Here is a 22530-nt window from a genome sequence, read left to right on the forward strand (position 1 = left end):
GAGGAAGGAGCAGGAGAAAACCAACCCAATCAAGGCTGAAACGAAAGCACTGCTTCTTCTGCTCCCCAGAAGCTCTAACAGAGCTTTGAGGATGGGGCGGGGAAGGAGGGGCTAAGAAAGACACAGTGCAGGGAAAACTGATTCAAGTGGACAATCAGAAGCAAACTCGGGGCGCCTGGGTGGCTCTGTCGGTTGAGCATCCAACTTCGGCTCAGGCCACCATCTCGCGGTCTGTGGGTTCGAGCCCCGCGTCAGGCTCTGTGCTGACGGCTGAGAGCCTGGAACCTGGTTCGGATTCTGTGTCTCCCTCTCTCTGCCCCTCCCCTACTCATGCTCTGTCTCTCCCTCTCCGTCAAAAAATAAGTAAAATTAAAAAAAAAAAAAAAAGAAGAAGCAAACTCAATTACCGCTGGATCCCGAAGGATAAAGACCGCACCTACCTACCCCACAAGCCTCATTTCACCAGGGAGAGAAACAACTCCCACGGTGCTGTGCATGGCGTAAGAGTGAACAGTCAGTGACACAAAGCTGCTCTGGGAGCTCATGTTGGCTGAGTCAGTCTTATACCAATTCTGTAGAAGTATGCAACTAACTGGTCAAATTCCAAACTATGACATTTCCTAATAGGAGATTTTTGTGTGGGACATAAGAGGAATGAATGCCTATGATTGCTAAATTCTTGGGAAAGCCTGGATTTCCCCCATTTTCATGGAAAGCTGAGAAGACAACCAGGAAAAGAAAAGAAAATACATTAACTCCCCCACTACGGGCCAGAAATGCTGCAAGGTGATTCCACGTATGTTCTCGTGCAAGCCTCACCACTCCGTGGGTCTTCTATGTTCTGAGCTCGCTGAGGAGAGGAACGTCATACTCATCCATGAATCCTCAGTGCTGGACAGAGGGCTGGTATACAGTAGGCGCCCAGCGGACGCTTGCCGAACGAGTGTAAGATTTTCCTGGTGCATGAAGTGCGGATCAGAGAGATTAAGAGGTCTACCTAAGAGGGTCACCTCGCTGATACAAGTGGCAACACTGGACCTGGGAATTGGGATTATCCGACCCCCATGGCATATTCATGTTCCTCTTGCTACATGGCCTGCCCTTCGGATACTTCTCTCCAACCCCCAAAATACTTATTTTCTAAAAGACAGACTGGCTGATGTGAATCGCACTTGGTGCTAATGCATTCCCTTCTTTAATTCCTAGGCTGCTTTCAAAGTGTTTCTTCAGAGACACCATTCCTGGTCTGGTTGCTCCTCTCCACTGGCCAAGCGTGGTCACGATCCCCAAAGGCACTGATGAGAACACAGTCTTAAGGGACTGCAACCCCGGGGGGGTGCTCGCTGGTCTCCTGAGATCCGTCCCTATCCCTCAGAAATAACATAACTGGCCTGGTCAAATGCATCCCTTCCTTCCCTACGTGAGAGCAAAAGGTTGCAACACAAAACTCAGCAAGCAGGTCAGACCAATCGTGGTCTTTCTCCTCTCTCCCTCACTTTGTCTGTCTGTCTGTCTCCTCTCTCACTTGCCAAAGCTTCAGACTAGCTCTCTGCTGTAAATGATTGTCTAAAGTATATCCAAAAATGAAGGTCTTTTTTTCCCCTAATTATATATATGTAAGAGAAGTCACGTCTTTCAGACATTTTTACTTGAAGCTGTTAACTGGACTCTATTTTTCCATCCGAGAAAGCCCAAAGAAATGAATAATGAATGATCCAAAACAGACTACATTGGAACAGTTCTGTATATTATATGCAAAGAAATGTTCCCACAACAAAGTCACTAAATGAATGTCACTATGCCTGAATAGAGGAATAAAATTAAATTGTGATAAAAGCAAGTTGTTTAAAGGATCTTTAGTTCGTGTCTACCAAATTACTCTGAACATTATGTGCTGAACAAAGGCTCTGATACCCATAATATTAAGTCTTAACGGAAACATTTTGAGAAAGAAGCCAACATTTTTACTTTAAAAAAGATTTATGTATCATTTTCCGATTTTATGGGTATTACAACTGTCCTCCAAACCTTTGAATAGTGTCAAATTTTTTTCCAGCTGAATATTCTGCTATATTATGTTCTCTTTAATGCTGGAGGCCATGTTAGGATGTCTTACAGTAAATTAAACAAGGAACTCCATGGCAATAGACGTAAGCCTTTGTCCCCGGCTGGGCCTAATCACTGAAACATCACTATGTTTCATATAGATTCCCTAACTGGCATAGAAGCAGAAGGTCTGGTTAATGAAAATCATGGCAACCAGGTAGGAATATATTTAATTTATAAGTGATGAGCTATTTAAACTAAATCTCAGCAATCGGATATTTTTTCCCCTGGAGTCAAAAATCATCACCACTATCTTCAATGAGGAGTCTCGTCTCCACACTTCAGGCATTTCCCACCCTGAGTTCATTCTTGGCCAAGGTTCTGCTTCTGTCAAACATGGTCTACTGCCAGTTCTCTGAATTTTAATCTCATAAATGAGACTTCTACAGCTTGGCTTACACAAGGGAAACATGAAGAATGACATCAAGATTTCTACTTCGCATCCACTGATCTTTAATAAAGTAACAGCATTATTGGCCTCGTTTCTGGAAGTTCCTGAAAGTCCTGAGACGTTTACCAAGGCTTTGAGTGAACTCCGTGATGTTGTCAGAGGTGAGGTCTGAAGATGTTGTTTAGTGCAGAGACGCAGAAAAAACACAAAAGAATGAGCTCAAAGGTCTGGCTCTTGGTCTCACAGCTGGACCACATACGATCTAGTATCTTCCTTTGCCATAACAGACCGTGGGACAATCAGTGAAATCACCAAGGTCCGCATATTAGATAATAGGGTATACTGATACTAATTTTCTGATTTTGATACTATACTGGTTACATAGAGAATCTTCCAAAATACAATAATGGAGAAACGTTAACATTTGGGAAGTGTGAGTACAGAATCCAAAGGAATTCTTTACATTACTCTTGACATGTTTCTGAAAAGTCTGAAATTGTATCAAAATAAAATTTACAATAAATCCTGGCTGTATAATTGGCAATTAGTAAATATTCACAGAAAGCCACTTTAACTTCTTTTGCACATGGTAGCCTCACACATAAAATGGTGGGGAGCTGAGCTATCCCCAAGTGGTCCTGATTCCATGATAAGTACTCTTAATAACATATAGCAATTTTCTTGTAACATACAGAGAAAACGGGAAGAGCTGTAGACATGATTCCTGCCTTCAAGGAGGCTGAAGTGATAAAATGGGGTAAGTGCTCAAGATGAGTTAAAGCTAACTGGGAAAACTTTCTAGAAGATATGTTTCAAACGGGATCTTAAATGCAGTAAGGATATGAACAGGCAACGAGGTGAGAGGAAACTTCATGGGAGGAACACTCTTTCGAAGACGTGTGGAAACAGGCCTGAGGCCGCTTCCTGCCAGGAACACCGAGAAAGTTTGCTGGCTAGGATGCACGAAGAGGGGCTCGTCAACAGGTCTGCACTGTTTGGAACAGTTTTGCAAAACCTCAAGCGAGGACGCAACGGAGGCACGTGAGCTGGTGTTAGAGTACCTTACCGGCCTGGCAGGAAGCCTCTAGCCCACCATACCATGAATAGCAAATCAAAGTCTCCGAGACAGTCATCCAGGACCACGCGTCCATCTTGTTCCCCAAACACATGCCCGGTAGGACATCCCAAAGATCAAGCACCGGGTACAGTCAACACGTTGCTCTCAACCCAAGGTGGGCAAGTCTCACTCAGGACACGACATATAGTGGAACTCCTCCCCCACTCTGCAAAGTCTTCAGAAAGATATCTGTGTTCTATCCAACATTTGTAGGTTCTGAGGGTGTGTTTTCGTAGCAACTACCTAAATTCACATAAGCAGGGGCATTCCAAAAATTTCCACTATAAATACTAAGTAAAAAAACATCCATGAACTTCTCATAACTAGGGAGCATATACAGAGGCAAGGGAACACAGTGACATAGAAAAATGAATTGCTTACGTGCGCCTAGGTGGCTCCTTCCTTCCTTCCTTCCTTCCTTCCTTCCTTCCTTCCTTCTTCCTTCCTTCCTTCTTTCCTTCCTTCCTTCCTTCCTTCCTCCAGGTCAAGGTCCCAGGGGTCGTGGGATGAAGCCCACTATCAGGCTCCCCACTGAGCATGGAGTCTGCTTAAGATTCTCCCTCTCCCTCTCTCTCTCTCTCTCTCTCTCTCTCTCTCTCTCTCCCTCTCTCTCTCTGCCCCTCTCCCCTGCTTACACTCTCTCTAAAATAAATAAAAATAAGTAAAATTTAAAAAAAAGAAAAATGAATTGATTAATTAAAATGACTTAACTAAGAAATCATGTAGCTAGAACTGTGCTCGGGATCCTTAGCACAAATGGGTCACACAAAGGGAGTCACAGGAGAGTGATTCAGCTTCCATCTAAGGATGAGGTTTATCACCACCCACGTACATGGTTAATGCACTTTTATTAGAATCACCTGGAAGTCATATTTAGCATACCAGGCATTCACTCCTGAAATGCTATGACTTTCCATCATGGAAGGGATATTTATTAAATTCAGCTCTGCAAGGACAGACATGACAATATACATATAAGTACAATATTCACCCAAACAGTATGGAGATAAAAGGTAGTTTTGTGTTGTTGTTTTTCCTTCACTAAAAGAGGGTCTGGGGAGTAGCTTAACTTAAGCCTTCAAAAATGAAATGTGTTATACCCACGCCTCGTAATAAAGATCCCATAGAAACTGCTTAGAGAGAAATTAGATTACAATTTAGCCTCTCATGGTCTGTTCTTCACCTTACAAGAAATGATAAACTCTTCAGCCTTCTATTTTTATTGAGGAAGTAAGAAAAGAGGGAGGGAGGTAGGAAGGAAGGAAGGGAAGGGAGGGAGGGAGGGAGGGAGGAAGGAAGGAAGGAAAGGGAGGGAGGGAGGAAGGAAGGAAGGAAGGGAGGAAGGTGAGGGAGGGAGGAAGGAAGGAAAGGGAGGGAGGGAGGAAGGAAGGAAGGGAGGAAGGTGAGGGAGGGAGGAAGGAAGGAAAGGGAGGGAGGAAGGGAGGAAGGAAGGAAAGGGAGGAAGGGAGGAAGGGAGGAAGGGAGGAAGGAAGGAAGGAAGGAAGGAAGGAAGGAAGGAAGGAAAAGGAGGGAGGGAGGGAGGAAGGAAGGAAGGAAGGAAGGAAAGGGAGGAAGGGAGGAAGGAAGGAAAGAAGGAAAGGGAGGGAGGGAGGAAGGAAGGAAGGAAGGAAGGAAGCGAGGAAGGAAGGAAAGGGAAGAAAGGAGGCAGGAAGGAAAGGGAGGGAGGGAGGGAGGGAGGAAGGGAGGAAGGAAGGAAAGGGAAGAAAGGAGGCAGGAACGAAAGGGAGGGAGGGAGGGAGGGAGGGAGGGAGGGAGGAAGGGAGGAAGGAAGGAAGGGAGGAAGGGAGGAAGGAAGGAAAAGGAGGGAGGGAGGAAGGAAGGAAGCAAGGAAGGAAGGAAAGGGAGGAAAGGAGGCAGGAAGAAAAGGGAGGGAGGGAGGGAGGAAGGAAGGAAGGAAAGGGAGGGAGGGAGGAAGAAAGGAAGAAGGAAAGGGAGGGAGGGAGGGAGGGAGGAAGGAAGGGAAGAAGGAAGGAAAAGGAGGGAGGGAGGAAGGAAGGAAAAGGAGGGAGGGAGGAAGGAAGGAAGGAAGGAAGGGGAGGGAGGAAGGGAGGAAGGAAGGAAGGGAGGAAGGAAGGAAGGGAGGAAGGTAAGGGAGGGAGGGAGGAAGGAAGGAAAGGGAGGGAGGGAGGGAGGGAGGGAGGGAGGAAGGAAGGAAGGAAGGAAGGAAGGAAAGGAGGGAGGGAGGGAGGAAGGAAGGAAAAGGAGGGAGGGAGGAAGGAAGGAAAGGGAGGAGGAAGGAAGGAAGGAAGGAAGGAAGGAAGGAAGGAAGGAAGGAAGGAAAGAAGGAAAGGGAGGGAGGGAGGGAGGGAGGGAGGGAGGAAGGGAGGGAGGAAGGGAGGGAGGGAGGGAGGGAGGGAGGGAGGAAGGAAGGAAGGAAGGAAGGAAGGAAGGAAGGAAAAGGAGGGAGGGAGGAAGGAAGGAAAGGGAGGGAGGAAGGAAGGAAGCAAGGAAGGAAGGAAAGGGAGGAAAGGAGGCAGGAAGGAAAGGGAGGAAAGGAGGCAGGAAGGAAAGGGAGGGAGGGAGGGAGGAAAGGGAGGGAGGGAGGAAGGGAGGAAGGAAGCTGGAATAAACCACATTCACTTAATCTGAAAATCAGATGCAGACTTCAAAATGTGGAATAAGGAAAGAATCTTGCTGGGTGACTTCTTTAAAAAATTTATCCTTAGCTATCCGGGAGGGAAACTGTGTACATCATCCAGTGTGATCTTTAATGGACTGATAAGTCATCACATGATATAAAGCTTTATGACAAAAGCAGTCATATGGAAGGAATCTGCCTAAGATGGTTTGACATCTTTTTCTTTTAACGTAGATTAAGCTTAAAATTGGGTCTCCAGTGTTTGGACTTCCCAGGTTTTCAACGGGTGTAAGTAAAACTCAGCACCAGACACAGCACAAACAGCCCCATGTCAACTGGCTGAAGGGTTAAATGGCTGAAGAGGGCTGGCTCCCAAGGAATAAAATTTTCAAAGTCATTTGAAAAGAAACCAGCGACCAAAGGTTGAGAAATCATTACATTTCGTTTGTATTGGAGGTAACAATGACCAAAAGAGCTGATGATGTTGTTGTTAATTCTGACAACTAATAGACTTGCTGAACATTTCTTTTTTATAAAACATCTCCTTTCTACTAGGTACTTGGTATTTAAGGGTATATGAAAACTGAAGTTTAGCTCTGCTTCCAAGTGCTAGGATCTGAGGGAAAACAAAACAAAACAAAACAAAGCTTGTCTCCCAAATGAATCACATTCAGGCTTGGAATAAATCCACCTAATTGTCTTATTTACTTGAAGAGCCTTGTATTTACATCGGTCTTTCTTACTATCGATGAGCTTTCTCTTCTGGAGTATGGCTCAGCTCCAACCCTCAGTATCTGCAGACTCTTAGCTTATTCTGTCCCGAAGAGGAAGCTGGGCACTGGCAGGAGTGTGGGGTCACCTAGCCCACCGAGGTCATTAGGTGCCCAGACTGAGTCAATGACACGGTTTCTTCCGGTGAGAATTCAGAGTTGATTTAAGCATCTCCGATCATCCCAAATCCCGATGTACAATATTTCTAAGGCACTGTCTAAAACCTCAACAACGGATAGCACTACCCGGACCTGAGTTTCGGTAGTAAACGCGATATAAAAGTTTTTGTAATAAATGATGAATGAAGGAGTGAGTGAATGAATGAATAATGAACGAGGATGTATCATCTGAGAGGAGTTATGGCACCAAGGGCTTTGTGTGTCCTCTGCACAGGTAGGGGTGAGGGAAGTCTCTAGCAAGGCAAACATCATGTGCCAATCTCCAGCCAACATGCTAGATCTGTGCAATACCAACCCCGACACACTGTTAGAAAGACTTCCAGCTCTCTGCAAGCAGGCTGTCTGAGTCAGGGGTCTCACAAATGCCCTCCATGGCCAGGCAGATGGGAGGAGCATAAAACACCCAGAGGGCAGCGGCTGACTGTTGTCACGTAGGACAGAAGGCCACCTAGCTGGCTGTTGTTTCAACTTTCCAAGGCAGCCGAGAGTCTGAATTTTCGTGTGCCATCCTCTTGTTTCTAAACGTTACCTCTGTTATTCTTCCTTGACACTGTGCGGATTTAACAAAGCACGGCTCCTGGCCACCGCACTCTGCCATGGACTCTACTCCCTTAATCTCCCATCCAAATCTTTCTACCTATCAGCGAGAACTCACTGCTTATTCTTACCTTCCCTTCGAGTCTGGCAAAGGATGGGTGCTGGGAGTGGCAAACCAGTATCACTGAAGAAATCACCCAAAACAGAATGGGAAAATCAAGTAGAGCCTTTACGTGGCCAACTTCCAGTTCCAGTAAGGACTCACGCACCACGAGGTCCTGAATGCCCTCAGCAATTATGCTCACGCCTCAGTAAGCAACCTGTTTCCTCCTATTCTATCACCCGTATTCTCACCCCACTACAGTTTGTCCCTAACTCTTCCTATTTATGAATCATGCCATGTACGTCTTTTCTTTTTGTAAATAGCTTCAAATTCTTTTTGAAAAGAGGTGGGTGTGAGTACATTTCAAATAAATAAAGCCTTCCAGATGTTCACGATATTCCAATTACAGTCAAATGTATTACTATATTTAGGGGCTATATATTTTTAACACAAGGAATGATTCCTGAAGGGTGATATTTTCAACAAACGGTATTGAAAACTTCTATATTCAAAGTTATCATTGGAAAACACTGGAAGATACTTATTTCAAATGATTTATGTTCTTAGGCCTTTAGCAAAAGACAGGAATCTTAGTCTGAATACCCAGTTAACACACACACACACACACACACATTTTCATATAGAAAAATAACCTAAGCCCTCCTATAAATTAAAAAAAACCAAACACTTAGACCTCCACATCTCTTAGTTTTAGCCCTCATATTCCAAAATATCTGGACTTCTGCAAGAAATTCTACAGAAGTACGCGAGACCATGAAAGACATTTGAGAAGGGACATCTCTCTAGAAGGAAAAGCAAATAAGACTTTGTCCCTGTAAAATGAAGGTAAATACAAAGATGCAAAGTATGAAGCAATGGCGTGCGCATTTCTTCATATTACAACTTGTTATCAGGAAGTTAAACAGTCCTCCTGTATTACATCTACTTAGAAAAACAATGCAGCCCGTGAACCTCAGCTCAAATATATTGCTTGGTAACACCAAGGAAAATACACAAATAGACAATTTTCAATTCATTGATTTAAATTAAAAAAAAAATGAATTCCAGAAATTCTGATGACAAAATGGCATGCAAAAAAAAAAATCTTTCAACTTAGAATATTTAATTCTTAAAAGACACAGGGTGTAAGGTAGGGACGCATCCTGTTCTAAAACAACACCTTAGTGAGGATCAAAAGAGAGAAGAAGGAATTGGATTGTGCAGAACTGGGTTAGCACATCTATCATAAATTATCTAACTGACATTTTCATAGACCTGCCACTACTTTCCTTTTAACGCATATGCTCAACACACAGATGCTACGTCTATAAACTGTGAATTAAGCTCCCTTTTAAATTAACTGTTCCTTTGAAATGAATGGTGGTTAAACCCGTGCTGTGGTTCCTTCATCCTAGAGACGCATGCCCATCTCTCATCCAGGTTCCCAGGCTATGATCTAGGAGGCAGCAAAGGTTGATTCCAATTTTTATTATTTAGTGAGCCGTTGGCATTTTATTTATACATTGGCACCTGACCTAATTTTAGGTTCTTCCAACAGGAGCCCTCGGACGTGCAAGGATCCGTATCTGACCATCATCTTCACAGCAAATACGGCCAGTGGCGCTTGCAGAAGTGAGATAACCTGGGAACCGGCCAAGGGCATGAGGGAATGAGAGCCAGAGGACAACCAATGACAGCGATGGCCCTCCCTTAGCACTTGGGGCTTCTGAGACCAGCATTCCTTCCTTCCTTTAAAAAGCCAAGAGTCCAAACAGGAAGCCTCCTCAGAAGTTAATTCAAGGCCTTTCTAGATGGTCTCCCTATGTCCAAACTCCTCTCGTGCTAACTGGACCTTGGGATTCCTCCATCAGAACCCCATACTCTTAGCTACAAGCCTTCTAATTAAAGGTAAATCACCTAAGAAAAGTCACATCGAAATCTGTCAGTGGTGTCCCTCTTTCCAACATGGAGGATGCGGATTTGAAAGCAGAGGGGTGGAGAGGGAGGCAGTTTTAGGGCACCGGGCACTGGGTGGACAGAAGTGGTGTGGGAAGGGAGGGGACTCCTCTGACACTCTGGAACTCAGTGGGTGGGGCACCTCCTCCTAGTCACCAAGAACATGGTAAAAAGTTGGACCTCCAGCTACTGAAGACAAATGACTGTAATTTTCATATATCCTCTGAGATACACACATAAACATGTGCCAGGTTCTTACCCATGGCGGTCCACAGGCCCTGCACACACAGGAACTGCCGTCTGTCGTTGCCCTGCAAGTGCCCAGCACGACCCACTCAGCTAGGACTATCCTTCTGAGGCTTAGGGCTATATCCACCCAGGTCTCTGCCACACAGTTTCAAAGCCCAAGTGCCTTCCCCCCCAAAGAACTCCCATAACGCAGGGAGGAGACTCAGAAGAACAAAACACCGCAACAAACAAGAGACTGGAGGTTTCTTTCACATCAACATCAGGCATTAGGTTACCCACATTACCTGCCTTTTCTTGTTTTAATAACACCATAAAGGAGGTATCATCATTCTCATTTGGCAGATGAAAAAAAAAAAAAAACAAACAAAAACTGAGGCTCAGAGAGTTTCCAAATTTGATCACAGTTGCATAGATAGGAAATGATGTAGCCAGGACTGAAACCCTGGGCTTGTCCTTTTCGCGCGCTAGAAGCAAGTGGCTCTATGTTGATGAATCCTCTTTGAGCCCCAACACTGCCACTGCACTTTCCCTAACATAAAACCAGAGTTCCTTGATGCTAACTTGAAAGACTCAGGGCACAATTGTTGCCAGCAGACAACCCTAAGACTGCTGAACAACAAAGGACAAAGGACGTGAACACAGAACCAGAACAGCGCAGTGGAGGGCAGACTCTGGCCCTTTCTTCATGCCTGGGTTGTATCAGAAAACACCCCCGAACCTGGATTTGGGTGGCACCCTCAGTGGGCTTGTTAAAAAGAGAAAAAAAGGGGCGCCTGGGTGGTGCAGTCAGTTAAGCGTCTGACTTCAGCCAGGTCACGATCTCGCAGTCCATGGGTTTGAGCCCCGCGTCGGGCTCTGGGCTGATGGCTCAGAGCCTGGAGCCTGTTTCCGATTCTGTGTCTCCCTCTCTCTCTGCCCCTCCCCCGTTCATGCTCTGTCTCTCTCTGTCCCCAAAATAAATAAAAAACGTTGAAAAAAAAATTTAAAAAAAAAGAGAAAAAAAAAAAACCTCATTCTCCCTCTTTAAAAAGTACCATGCAATGTAGAACACTGGGGAGATATTTTAAAAGTCAAAGAATAAATTAATAATCACTCGAAATCTCACTGCCCAGGGACAATCATAGCATTTTAGGCTCTTCTCTCTAGACTTCTCTATATCTATTCATATCTTGAAAGCAATTCAGCCTATACCTTATATGAACTAATGTAAGTTGTTATTTTAACACTTCTCAAAAAACTATTCGTAAACTTAATTTCAGTATTTCACCATACAGACATTACCAGTTTGCTTAACTTTTCCTTTACTGTTGTGCCTTGATTTCCTTTTCGTAAGTTGTAACAATACAAAAAAAAGACAGGAGGGGCACAGGCTCGGGACGCATATTCCAGCCCTAGTCCTTGGAACACTTGGAGCTGATCCCTTCACAAAGACCAAAGCTATCCGTTTTGAGTGGATGTGACGGACAGAAATCGTACACAGAGCTACATGTATGAAACAGATCAAAGCCAAGGTGTTGGCACCAATGGAAGGGAATCAACCTTCTTAATGCCCCCAACCCCCCACAGCTTCCCGGACAACCTTGGAGGAACCCTCGTGTCCTAAAGAATAAAATAAAACCTCACTGAGTGCACTGCACTGGTTTCTAAGACCTCTTTCGGCTTCTATGAAACCAACGTTGCCCAGGATGCAAGAGGAAAACAACACTAAGGCTTGGTGGGTTCAGGAAGCCAGCCCCCCAGAAAAATTGTAAGAAGACGTCACATGGAAAGTATCTGTGGTCAGTCTGAAGTGGGTTTTTTTGTTTGTTTTTTTCCTTTATCTTTCTCTCTCTCAAAGTGTGGTTGATACAGAGGAAAAAAAGAGAGGAAAAAAAAAAAAAAAACACCACAATACCGAATAAGCTATGGGACCCAAAGACAGGAGCATTCCAAACCCTGAATGTTTCCAGCAGATGTATCAGCCATTCTTCAGAATTTGCTAACTCCCATCACAGCTTGGGCCCTGGATGAGACAAATCAATGTGAAATATTTCCTCCCTGATTCTGCCTGCTGACGCTGAGTGTCAAAGCACATTGATTATCGCCACCTTCAGGGAAATATAGTGATTTATGGAGCGAAGCTGGCAATCGCTGTGTGTCCCTTCTCGAAAGCCCCACATTTCAGTAAATCTTTTCACGGGCCTGTTTCTTATTCTTAAAGGTATGCTCTGGTTTCCGAGTGAACTGGAATGACTCCGGTCAGTTGCGTAATGCAAGATGGGTAGACACTCACGTAAGGAGATCTGAGGGGTGCTGAGAAAAACGCCCCCGCCCCACCAAATTCCTGTCTCATAACTGACTTCGCCACGGTACCTGAGAGAAACACTCACTCTAAGTCGCTTTGGTAAAAGATACTTTACAAAGTAAAAAAAAAAAAAAAGAAGGTGGCATAGGAGAACACGTGAACCAGAATCACTTATTCACAGCCTTTAGGTTGAGCAGAGATCAGAATCCTAAGGCAAAGAGATGGGACAAGGCCAAGTTGAGAAGCAGAAGGGAGATAGATACACAGAAAACCTGGAGCGAGGCCTAGAGCGTCCAGGGCCCAGAGTGTTGAAAACAAACAAATAACCACTGAGTGTTGTTGCATTTTACCTGTTTCATGGTTTGGCCTGCAGCTTGTCCTAACCACACCTCACATATTCCAAACTCATAAGCACATATAATTCACGTCAGAGGAATCACAGTTTAACTACGATTACAAGCAGGAAAATATGAGCCCCAACTTTCTAAAGAGATTGAGAAGGTCTGATACATCATTGTCTAGCGTACAGAACTGTTCCTGACGTGTATCGACTTATCAGAAGTCTTTCACGAAAGACACGTTTCAGTTATGCAACCCTCACCCATTACCCATTAATAGTATTTCTTCAGATCGAGAAGAAAAGAAACAAACATCTTTCAGGCTACCTGGCATAAACACCAGTCATTTAAATAAACTTAAGAACTTGCAGATGAGGGAGGTTTCACTATTTGGGTTTTTTTATTTTACAGTTTCTACCAACTTAAAAATAGCCATTTAAAGATAATATATGAATTATTTAGGGCTGTAATTACCAAGGTGTTCTGTTATACGCCTTGGCAAACAGCCACTGTGTGATCACAAAGAGCCACGCTTCAGTCTGAGTTATGGATGTTGCCATAATTCACACCTTGGACGCTGTTTCGCCCCACTATCGTACTGCTTCATTAAAGATGTTTATATTTGGATAGTTTGCAAATGTTCAGTATGAAAGACAGAATCCAAATGTGTGAACCAGACAAGAGAAACTTACTGGCAATTTGAAAGCATGGAGGCTATTAATAACGAGCAAGCCAGAAAGTTACTTTTCCTTTCACTAATGTTTAGAAGTTTGCCCTGGAGACATGCATGTATTTTCTCTAAAATTATTAAGACACTACCTTAAGACAGCTTGTCATCAAATGATAAAATATGCATAAGGAGTCCCCAGCTTTCAAAGGTGTTCCACCCTAAAATTCCCTTACGCAGGGTCACTATGCATCCTTGTTTATCTGGGATAGTCCTGGGGTATTATTAATAGCACCCTCTTCCACTCTCAAAACTGCGCGGTTTGGATGACAAATTATTTGGAAACACTATTTATTAAGTCTCTCTAGGTTTTAACCTGGGCTACAACCTCCCATAGAGCGGGAAGAAATCTAAGCTTTTTTAAAAACCACCCTTTTTAAAATTAATTTCCAGCAACAGAAACAGACTACCCATGTCATAGCATTTCTGTGAAAAAGCAGGCTTGAAATTCAAACTTGACATTTCTCCAGGAGCCCACGTCATTTTCTTAGACCTACAACAACATTCTTTTTGCCACTGGGCAGATACCTGACTTCAGCTCCAAGTTACCAACGGTTACCTGTTCAAGGCCGAGTTGTGGGGGCCAATGAGGAGCAGAGACAGAAATCCTAAGACAGGGAACGAGATGGGGGATCCTGGGGACCAGGCATAAGGAGAGGGGGTGGACTGGGGAGAATTGAGGGCAAAGACTTAAGGGGTAGAGCCCCCTCCCAGCAAGATCCCCAAAGCTACTTCAGTCCTAGGTCAGCAATAACCCCACACCATCCAGTGCATCCTCCTGGCTTGGCCTCAGATCAGTCACAGGGAAAAACCAAGGCTTCCCCTCCTCACCCTAGTTCAGTGGGTAGGCTTGGGGTGTTCAGCTGCTCTGGGCCTCAGCTCCCTCACCAATAATGAGGAAACCCTTCCGTAAGTTTTGAGGGTTATTTTGCGATCAAATTAAACACTCTTTGCTACATCCTCCCCAGTATTACACACAGCTAGCACTCAACAAATGTCAGGCCTATCATCAGAAATCTTTTTTTTTTTCCTTAGAAACCTTTTCTTTCTGATTTTCATTAAGGAAATCTGCCCTTCCCGCCCACCAGAGAAAAGACGCCATTCGTGTAACTTTTTCCCACTCCCCCTTCTCTAAGGCACACCAGCAGATTTAAAGAACAACAGCCATACGTTCCTCCTGTCTTATATGCAAGGCGCTGGGTTGGTGGGGTGGCGGGAGCCAGTGAATAAAACCTGAAACTGATTTGTTCAGATGGACCCGAGTACAGGTGCTGGGTGGGTGGCATCTCCTCTGCTCCATGAGTGCCACCTTCTCCCTGGCTGTCCAGAATGCCACTCTCTGTTCTTGAGGGAGGAACAAGGGGGCTTACAGGTGCCCTTGGATGCTGAAGCAGCATGTCCACCCCACAGATGAGCAAGTACAGTCATAGGTACAGGAGGGTGGCAGTCTTTCTGGAAGATGAGTAGATGCCTGGCCATGAGCCATCCTGGGGCTGCTTTCGCCTGATGGTAATGAGAAGGGCTCATAGCTCCTCTCTACAGGCATCATTCAAAGATGCTCCCCTAAGCATCCCACATCTGTGGGTACTGTTCGGGCTCCACCTCGCTTCTGGACATTGGGGCTGACCATGGACAGCACTCATGCCGTGCAGACACCTGTTTTTCCTCTGGTCCTCCTTGGTCCACAAGGCCCACAGTCACCATCCCTAGGCTCCCTCCAGCCATCTGAATCCTCTGCCGGCTCCTCTCAGTCGCTCTGAGTCCAGATAACAGCCAGGGACCCGAGCATGACTGTGCTCCATGGCATGTGGGCCACAGCCATGCTGTGCCAGTAAATACTGTAATGGGCATTCGTCCTTTCTGCCTAACCAGCACCCAAATCTCCTTCCGTCATATATATGTATATACAGAAATGTATCAACAATACCCACAAATGAATCCACTTTGAAGGATAGGTATGGTGAGCTATGATGTGCCAATGGGAAGACAGGAAGGGAATAAAAAGGTTCTAGTAAGGACTGGGGTTTGTTAACATGGTTGTCCATTTTGATCAGTTATTGAATTGGTGCCATCTGAGCACTTCGTATTGCGTACTAAATCTTTTCTTTTCTTTTCTTTTCTTTTCTTTCTCTTTCTTTTCTTTCTGTCTCTCTCTCCCTCCCTCCCTACCTTTTTTTTTTAATTTTTTTAAATGTTTTTATTTATTTTTGAGAAGAGAGAGACAGAGCATGAGTGGGAGAGGGGTAGAGAGAAAGAGGGAGACACAGAATCCAAAGCAGGCTCCAAGCTCTGAGCTGTCAGCACAGAGCCCGACGCAGGGCTGCAACTCACAAGCCATGAGATCATGACCCAAGCTGAAGTTGGAAGCCCAACCACTTGAGCCATCCAGGCGCCCCTCTCTCTCTCTTTTAGAATGTGATTCCCTTGAGATACAGCAGGTACTATCTGCCACAGCCCTCACGCTTTACGGCATTACGGTATGCCTCCTTCGACACAATAAACTTATATGCCTGGCTTCTAGAAACATTCGATTTCCCCCAAATTTTGACCATTTACAGTGATAAACTATGGGTCACTGGATATAACTGGAGCCTCCTCAATACTCTTGGGGGTATTTGATCGTCAGTGACAGGACAAAGCACAGATATGAATTAAAAAGTGAATTAAAAGGTAATGAGAAGTCACAGAGATTTGTAGGAGAACGTTCACCAACTATAAACTTCAAGAGCTCACTCTTCATGTTCTGCTTCTACAGGGGATAGTTCTCGGTAAGTCCCAGTTTCCCCAGTGGAGAAATAAAAAATCAGAACGACAGACTGGATTAGTTATCTATTCCCACATAACAAATTACTCTAAAGCTTGATGGCTTACAACAGCAACCCATATTCATTATTCATCATACTTCCTGTGGCAGGAATTTGGGAGAGGCCCAGCGAGGCAGGGCTGTCTCAGGGTCTCTCATGAGGCCGCAGAGACCTACGGTCATTGGAAAAAGTCGTCTGAATTGGACCTGCTTCTGAGGTAACTCACTGACACGGCTGACAAACTAGCAGTGGTGGTTAGCAAGAGGTCACAGGTTCCCACATGAGATTCTCCAACATGGCTGCTTGAGTGTTCTCACAACATGGTGCCCTGCTCCAGGGTAAGTGATTCAAAAGACCAAGACAGAAGCTTTGTCATCTTTTTTAATGACCTAACTTCAAAAGTCACACACCGTCCACAATACTGTATTGGTCACACAGGCCAGCCCCAATTCAAGATGGAAGGGGACTGACTACACAAGGTATAACCCCTCGGGGCCCTCTTGGAAGCCAGCCACCACTAATGAAATTGTGACGACAATTGCTATCATTTACTGAACACCTACTGTGTATAACAGCATTGTTCTAAAGTGCTCTGTATCTGTCATCACATCTGCTTCTCCCCACCAAAGAGCACAGGTGAATGCAACTCACCAAAAGCCACACACAAGTTAGCAAATGGCACCCAGTCGATCCCACTGTGATGCCTTGAAGGATGGGCATGGGTGGCTGAGACAGAGAGGGGTCAGGCCAGGAAGGCATCTACCAGGGTGCTATTTGGCCTGGAGAGTCTGGGGGAGACAGCTGACTGTCTTTGGGTTGTTAAGGCAGTGCCACAATGTAAGAATTGTACGTGACTTCTGTGTTACTCCTAAGAAACAAAGCTGAAACCAGGTGGTAGATGTCTTAGGCCAAAAATTTAAATTCAACACAGAACTTTTAAAGACATATCAGTGGATGCTGGGGGTTATATCAACCATGAGTGTCCAGGGTTCCGTTAAAGGAATACTAGCCATGTAGCTCAGCAATTCTGCAAGGAACCCCCATTTCTACACCCAGATGTTTCCATGCCACTCACTGTTGCTTTGATGGATTTCCTGAGCAAAGTACTCCATGTCTTTCTCATTAACTTAATTTAGCTTCATTTACATGGTCTAGCATGCTACCGAAAGAAGCAACAGTCTTAAAAATCTATGGATTTTCACGTGAGTCCTGGCTCCTTTATTCCAGTCCGTGTGACCTTATACTTCAATAAAGTCGTTTTTGTAAAAGTACATGTTGGGTATTCTTTTCAAGTCAGTAGCTATGGCTATAACTGTAACCCGTATGTTTAATGCTTTCGTGTATAATTTTGTTTTCCTGCCATGCAATACAAATGCACAGCCTCAGCCCCTTTCCACATTCCCTGCCCCGCCCCCAAATAATCTGCTTGCATCAAAGCACTGGAAGTGCTATAAACCCTATCAGAGATTCTACAAGGGAGAGTTAGTATCCAAGCAGAGAGGTCTGCTATCCCAAGTCATTCTAGGCCTTTCCTCCAAACAGGGGTTCCCCATCCATGAAAAACTGGCCCCCCCACGCTGTGCCAACCTGGGGTGCTCTGCCCTTCCCTTTCTCCCTGCCTTCCCCTCGCCTCCATCTGCCTGCCTCCCTTCTTTCCTTTCCCCCACTGTCTCAGGCAAACACATTATAGATCATGCTTACTGCAGAACGGTTCTCTCTTGGGGGTCGGGGCATTCTACTATAGTTGCTAAGAAAAATAAGATTATATTATTACATTTCTGATTCTGTTCAATTGCTGCATGGTGCTTCATTTTATGGATGAAATAAACTTTTTACCCAGTTTTCTTCTTCTTATGTTTATTTATTTTTAAGAGAGAGAGAGACAGAGTGTGAGTGGTGGAGGGGGCAGAGAAAGAGGGAGACACAGAATCTGAAGCAAGCTCCAGGCTCCGAGCTGTCAGCACAGAGCCTGATGCAGGGCTTGAACTCATGAACTGTGAGATCATGACCTGAGCGGAAGTCTGATGCTTAACCAGCTAAGCCACCCAGTGGCCCCTATCTAGTTTTCTTCTGAACAAGTTCCTTGTGCAATCCTGTATCTTCGCATAAGAATGTAAGGAGTCCCTTACATTGTTAAATCGAGATTAGATTTAGATTAGATAATATTCATCCACAAGTGTGCTAACCTCAGCCCCTCCCACATTGCTAAGGATAATCAAGAGTTGGCTTGATAACTTCTACTTTCACTTTGATACTTCTACTTTGATTTGGAAGTGTGGCTAATTATATATAAATATTATTTCCTATTAATTGGTGTTTTTAGTATAAATGGCCTGAGTTAATTTCCCCCCCCCCCCAGGGCTTATTTTATAACCAGAAGGTCAACTTTTCATTTTCCCCATTGGTTTCCTATGGCAATAAAAATACAGGTACTGAAATGTGTTATACGAATTTGAACTGCGATTGGATTTAATGTAACCAAGTAGTTTAAGTGAGGTACCCACTAGGCTGGGCAGTGGCAGTGCTTTAGAAGAATCATTTCCAGTTTTCTGCCCTCAAGGACTTGTAAGGCTAATAGAAAGCCAGACATGTCAAAAAACAAACAAACAAACAAACAAAAAACTAACCTATATATGATCCAAAGAAAATGTCAGGGTCCCGACAAGGTAGAAACAAATAGAAGGAACTTCCTAATCAGTTGGCATATAAAGCTAGCCCAGTTGGAAGTGGTTTGGGAAGTATTACTTTAAAAAAAAAATTAAGATAAATTAACATAAGAAGAAGATGGATCTGAAAGAGACCTTTGAAACAAATCTAATCATTATTTTACAAAGGGAGAAACTGAGGTGGAAACTGATAGGGGGACTTTTATAAAGTCACAAAGATTGGAATAAAGGAGCCAGGCCTCACATGAAAATTCACAGATTTTTAAGCTGTTGCTTCCTCGGGTAGCATGCTAGACCATGTAAATGAAGCTAAATTAAGTTAATGAAAAAGACATGGAGTACTTTGCTCAGGAAATCTATCAAACCAACAGCGAGTGGCATGGAAACATCTGGGTGTAGAAATGGGGGTTCCTTGCAGAATTGCTGAGCTGTAAGGCAGGTGTTGCTTTCGTGCAACAAACTCTGGACTGTCGTGGTTGAAGTAACCCCCAGCATCCACTGAATACATATACCATAAAATTCACCCGTTTTACGTGTACAACTCAAGGAGTTTTGGTAAATTTGCCAGGTTGTGAAACAATCACCAGAACACAGAATTAGAACATCACCGTCACCTCAGTAGTATCCATGGTGCCATACAGTTAATCCCTGTTCCTATCCCCGACCCTAGGCAACTTTCTGTCTACACCGATTTGACTTTTTGAACATTTCATACAATTGGAATGACACTGTGTGGTCTTCTGTGCCCGGCTTCTCACACTTCGTATAATTTTTTCAAGTTTATCTTCGATAAATCATGTTTCAAAATTCATTCCTTTTTATTGTTGAATACTATTCCATTATATGGGCGCACCACGCTTGCATTCATTCTCCAGCTGATGAAAATCTGGGTTCTTTCTACTTTCAGCTATCAAACTCTGGGTTCTTTCTACTTTCAGCTATCAAACGTGGTGTAAACATTTGCATGTAAGTCTTTGTGCTAACATACCGACACAGACATTAAGATGAGGGGGGAAACGTTGTAAAACTCCATCAATTCCAAGAGCTTTATCTCCCAAATTAGGATGCATCTTACAATCAATCATTTATCTATCAAGGTCCCAAAAGGAAAAAGATGGCACACTCAAGCTAGGATAATCTGAGGAAGGTTTAATAAGGAAACTGAATGTAAAGGTAAAAACAGAACCAAAGATGGAGGCCAGGAGGGAGACAGTCACGGAGGTAAGACTTTGCCACTTCGAAAACAGCACGGGTATTCCTCAAAAAATTTAAAACAGAATTAACATACGATCCAGGAATTCCACTACTGGGTATTTACCCAAAAAGTATGAAAACACTAATTTGAAAAGATATATTCACCCTTAGGTTTATTACAGCATTATTTACAATAGCCAAACTATGGAAGCTGCCCAGTGTCCCTCAATGGATGAATGGATAAAGATGATGCACTATATATATGTATGTGTATGTGTATGTGTATGTGTATAATAGAATATTACTGAGCCATCAAAAAGAATGAAATCTTGCCATTTGCAACAACATGAATGGATCCAAAGAGTATAATACAGAGACAAACAAAAAACAGACTCTTAACTATAGAGAACTGGTGTTTATCAGAGGGAGGTGGTGGGGGGTGGATGAGTGAAGTAGGCGGATGGGATTAAGAGTACAATGACAGTGACAAGTACTAAATAATGTATAGGATTGTTGCGTCCCTATATTGTACACCTGACACCAATATCACACCGTATGTTGGGGCGCCTGGGTGGCTCAGCCAAAGCGTCCGACTTCGGCTCAGGTCATGATCTCGCGATTTGTGAGTTCGAGCCCCGTGTCAGGCTCTGTGCTGAGAGCTCGGAACCTGGAGCCTGCTTCCAATTCTGTGTCTCCCACTCTCTCTCTGCCCCTCCCATGTTCATGCTCTGTCTCTGTCTCTCAGTAATAAACAAATGTTAAAAAAAATTAAAAAAATTACACTGTATGTTACACTGGAATTTAAAAATACATTTTTATTTTATTTATTTTTTATTTCTATTTAAATCCAAGTTAGTTAACATAGAGCGTAACAATGATTTCAGGAGCAGAACTCAGTGATTCATCATTTACATATAACACCCAGGGTGCATCCCAACAAGTGCCCGTCACCCATTTAGCCATCCCCCCCCAACACCCCGCCAGCAACCCTGTTTGTTCTCTGTATTTAAGAGTCTCATGGTTTGCCTCCCTCTCTGTGTTTATCTCATTTTTTCCTTCTCTTCCCCTGTGTTCATCTATTTTGTTTCTTAAATTCCACATGTGAGTGAAATCATATGGTATTTGTGTCTCTGTGACAGACTTATTTCACTTAGCTTGATACATTCGAGTTCCATCCACAGTGCTGCAAATGGCAAGATTTCATTCTTTTTGATCACTGAGTAATGTTCCATGGTGTTTATCTGCCACATTTTCTTCATCCATTCGTCAGTCGACAGACATGTGGGCTCTTTCCATACTTTGGCTATTGTCGATAGCGCTGCTATAAACACTGGGGTGCATGTGCCCCTTTGAATCAGCATAAGAAGGACATTTTAAAAAAGAGTTTGCCATCCTGAGGAAAAAGCCCCCTTCTATCAAGGAGCACATTCAGCACAAGGTTCCCTGGGAGAGAGCTAAATGAATAAATCCTGCTTCCTCTCTCCTCTCCTCTCCTCTCCTCTCCTCTGATCTCCAGCAAGGGTTCTCCACCGGCCACACCCTACTGGAAGACAGAGAACAAGGGCCATGGACACAGTCCATATAGACCAGCCTTCCAGGGCAGGGAGCAGGTGGAGAAAAGTAAAGGATGAACATGGAAGGGTAATCAACCTACATATCTGGCAGTGTGTCAAAGTTAAATTGGCAAGGTTTTCTTCTTTTTTTTTTTAGCAATACACAAAACAATGGTGCACCTTCATTTGAGAACATTAGCCTTGATGAAATAAGATAGGATCCCAATTTGGCAAGAATCATGTGTTCACATATACATGAAAAAATCTGGACATAAATATCTCATGTTCATGGGGGAGTTTAAGAGGAATCCTTCTTGTCTACGTTAAGATGTCCTGTAACATTAAGATTTTTTTTTTTTTTACAGTGAATATATCCTATTACCAAGACTTAGGTCTTCATGGTTTCTGAACACCAAGCCTCGTTTTTGTTCTTCAAGCTTCCTTTCATGCCTACTAACTCCCCTTTGTCCACGCTGCTTTCTCTGATACAGAATATGGCCTTCTGCCTTCTATTTAGAAAGTGTTTTAATAATAGTGTGTCGGAGAGGAAAGATTTAATAAATAAGTCAATGAATAAATCAAAGTGTCCTGAAGCTAGTTGTCTCATCTAGCTCACTGATCACACTGGTGATCTCTTAGCCAAGTTACAAGGAAATTAAATACCACAAGAAAAATACTGATGAATCAGAGAAAAAATGAGGAGAAAATGGAGGAAAAAAGGAGAAACAAAATTCTAAAAGCAAGAGAAAAAGTCAAGAAAAGATAAAATGGAATTTTTCTCAAGAAGGTTAAAGTAAGTGGCTAGGGTTTTATCTTTTTGGCCTCTAAAATGTGTATCATTTATATGTAAGTGAAAAAAATGGACATAATCTTTTCTGACGAGCCCAGAAGTTCTAATAATAAACATTTATGATGCCAAAGAAAACAATAAGTTTTTAAGGGGCAACAAAAAGCAA

At 43.7% G+C, this 22530-nt stretch overlaps 1 protein-coding gene across 9 annotated transcripts in view; it reads right to left on the reverse strand.

Annotated features, from left to right (window-relative positions):
- Positions 1–22530, reverse strand: part of GLIS3 (GLIS family zinc finger 3) — a 578617-nt gene that overhangs the window by 332252 nt on the left and 223835 nt on the right. The gene's annotated exons all lie outside the window — the stretch shown is intronic.

The sequence above is a fragment of the Acinonyx jubatus genome, chromosome D4, assembly GCF_027475565.1.
Source record: "Acinonyx jubatus isolate Ajub_Pintada_27869175 chromosome D4, VMU_Ajub_asm_v1.0, whole genome shotgun sequence".
NCBI classification, from domain to species: Eukaryota; Metazoa; Chordata; class Mammalia; order Carnivora; family Felidae; genus Acinonyx; species Acinonyx jubatus.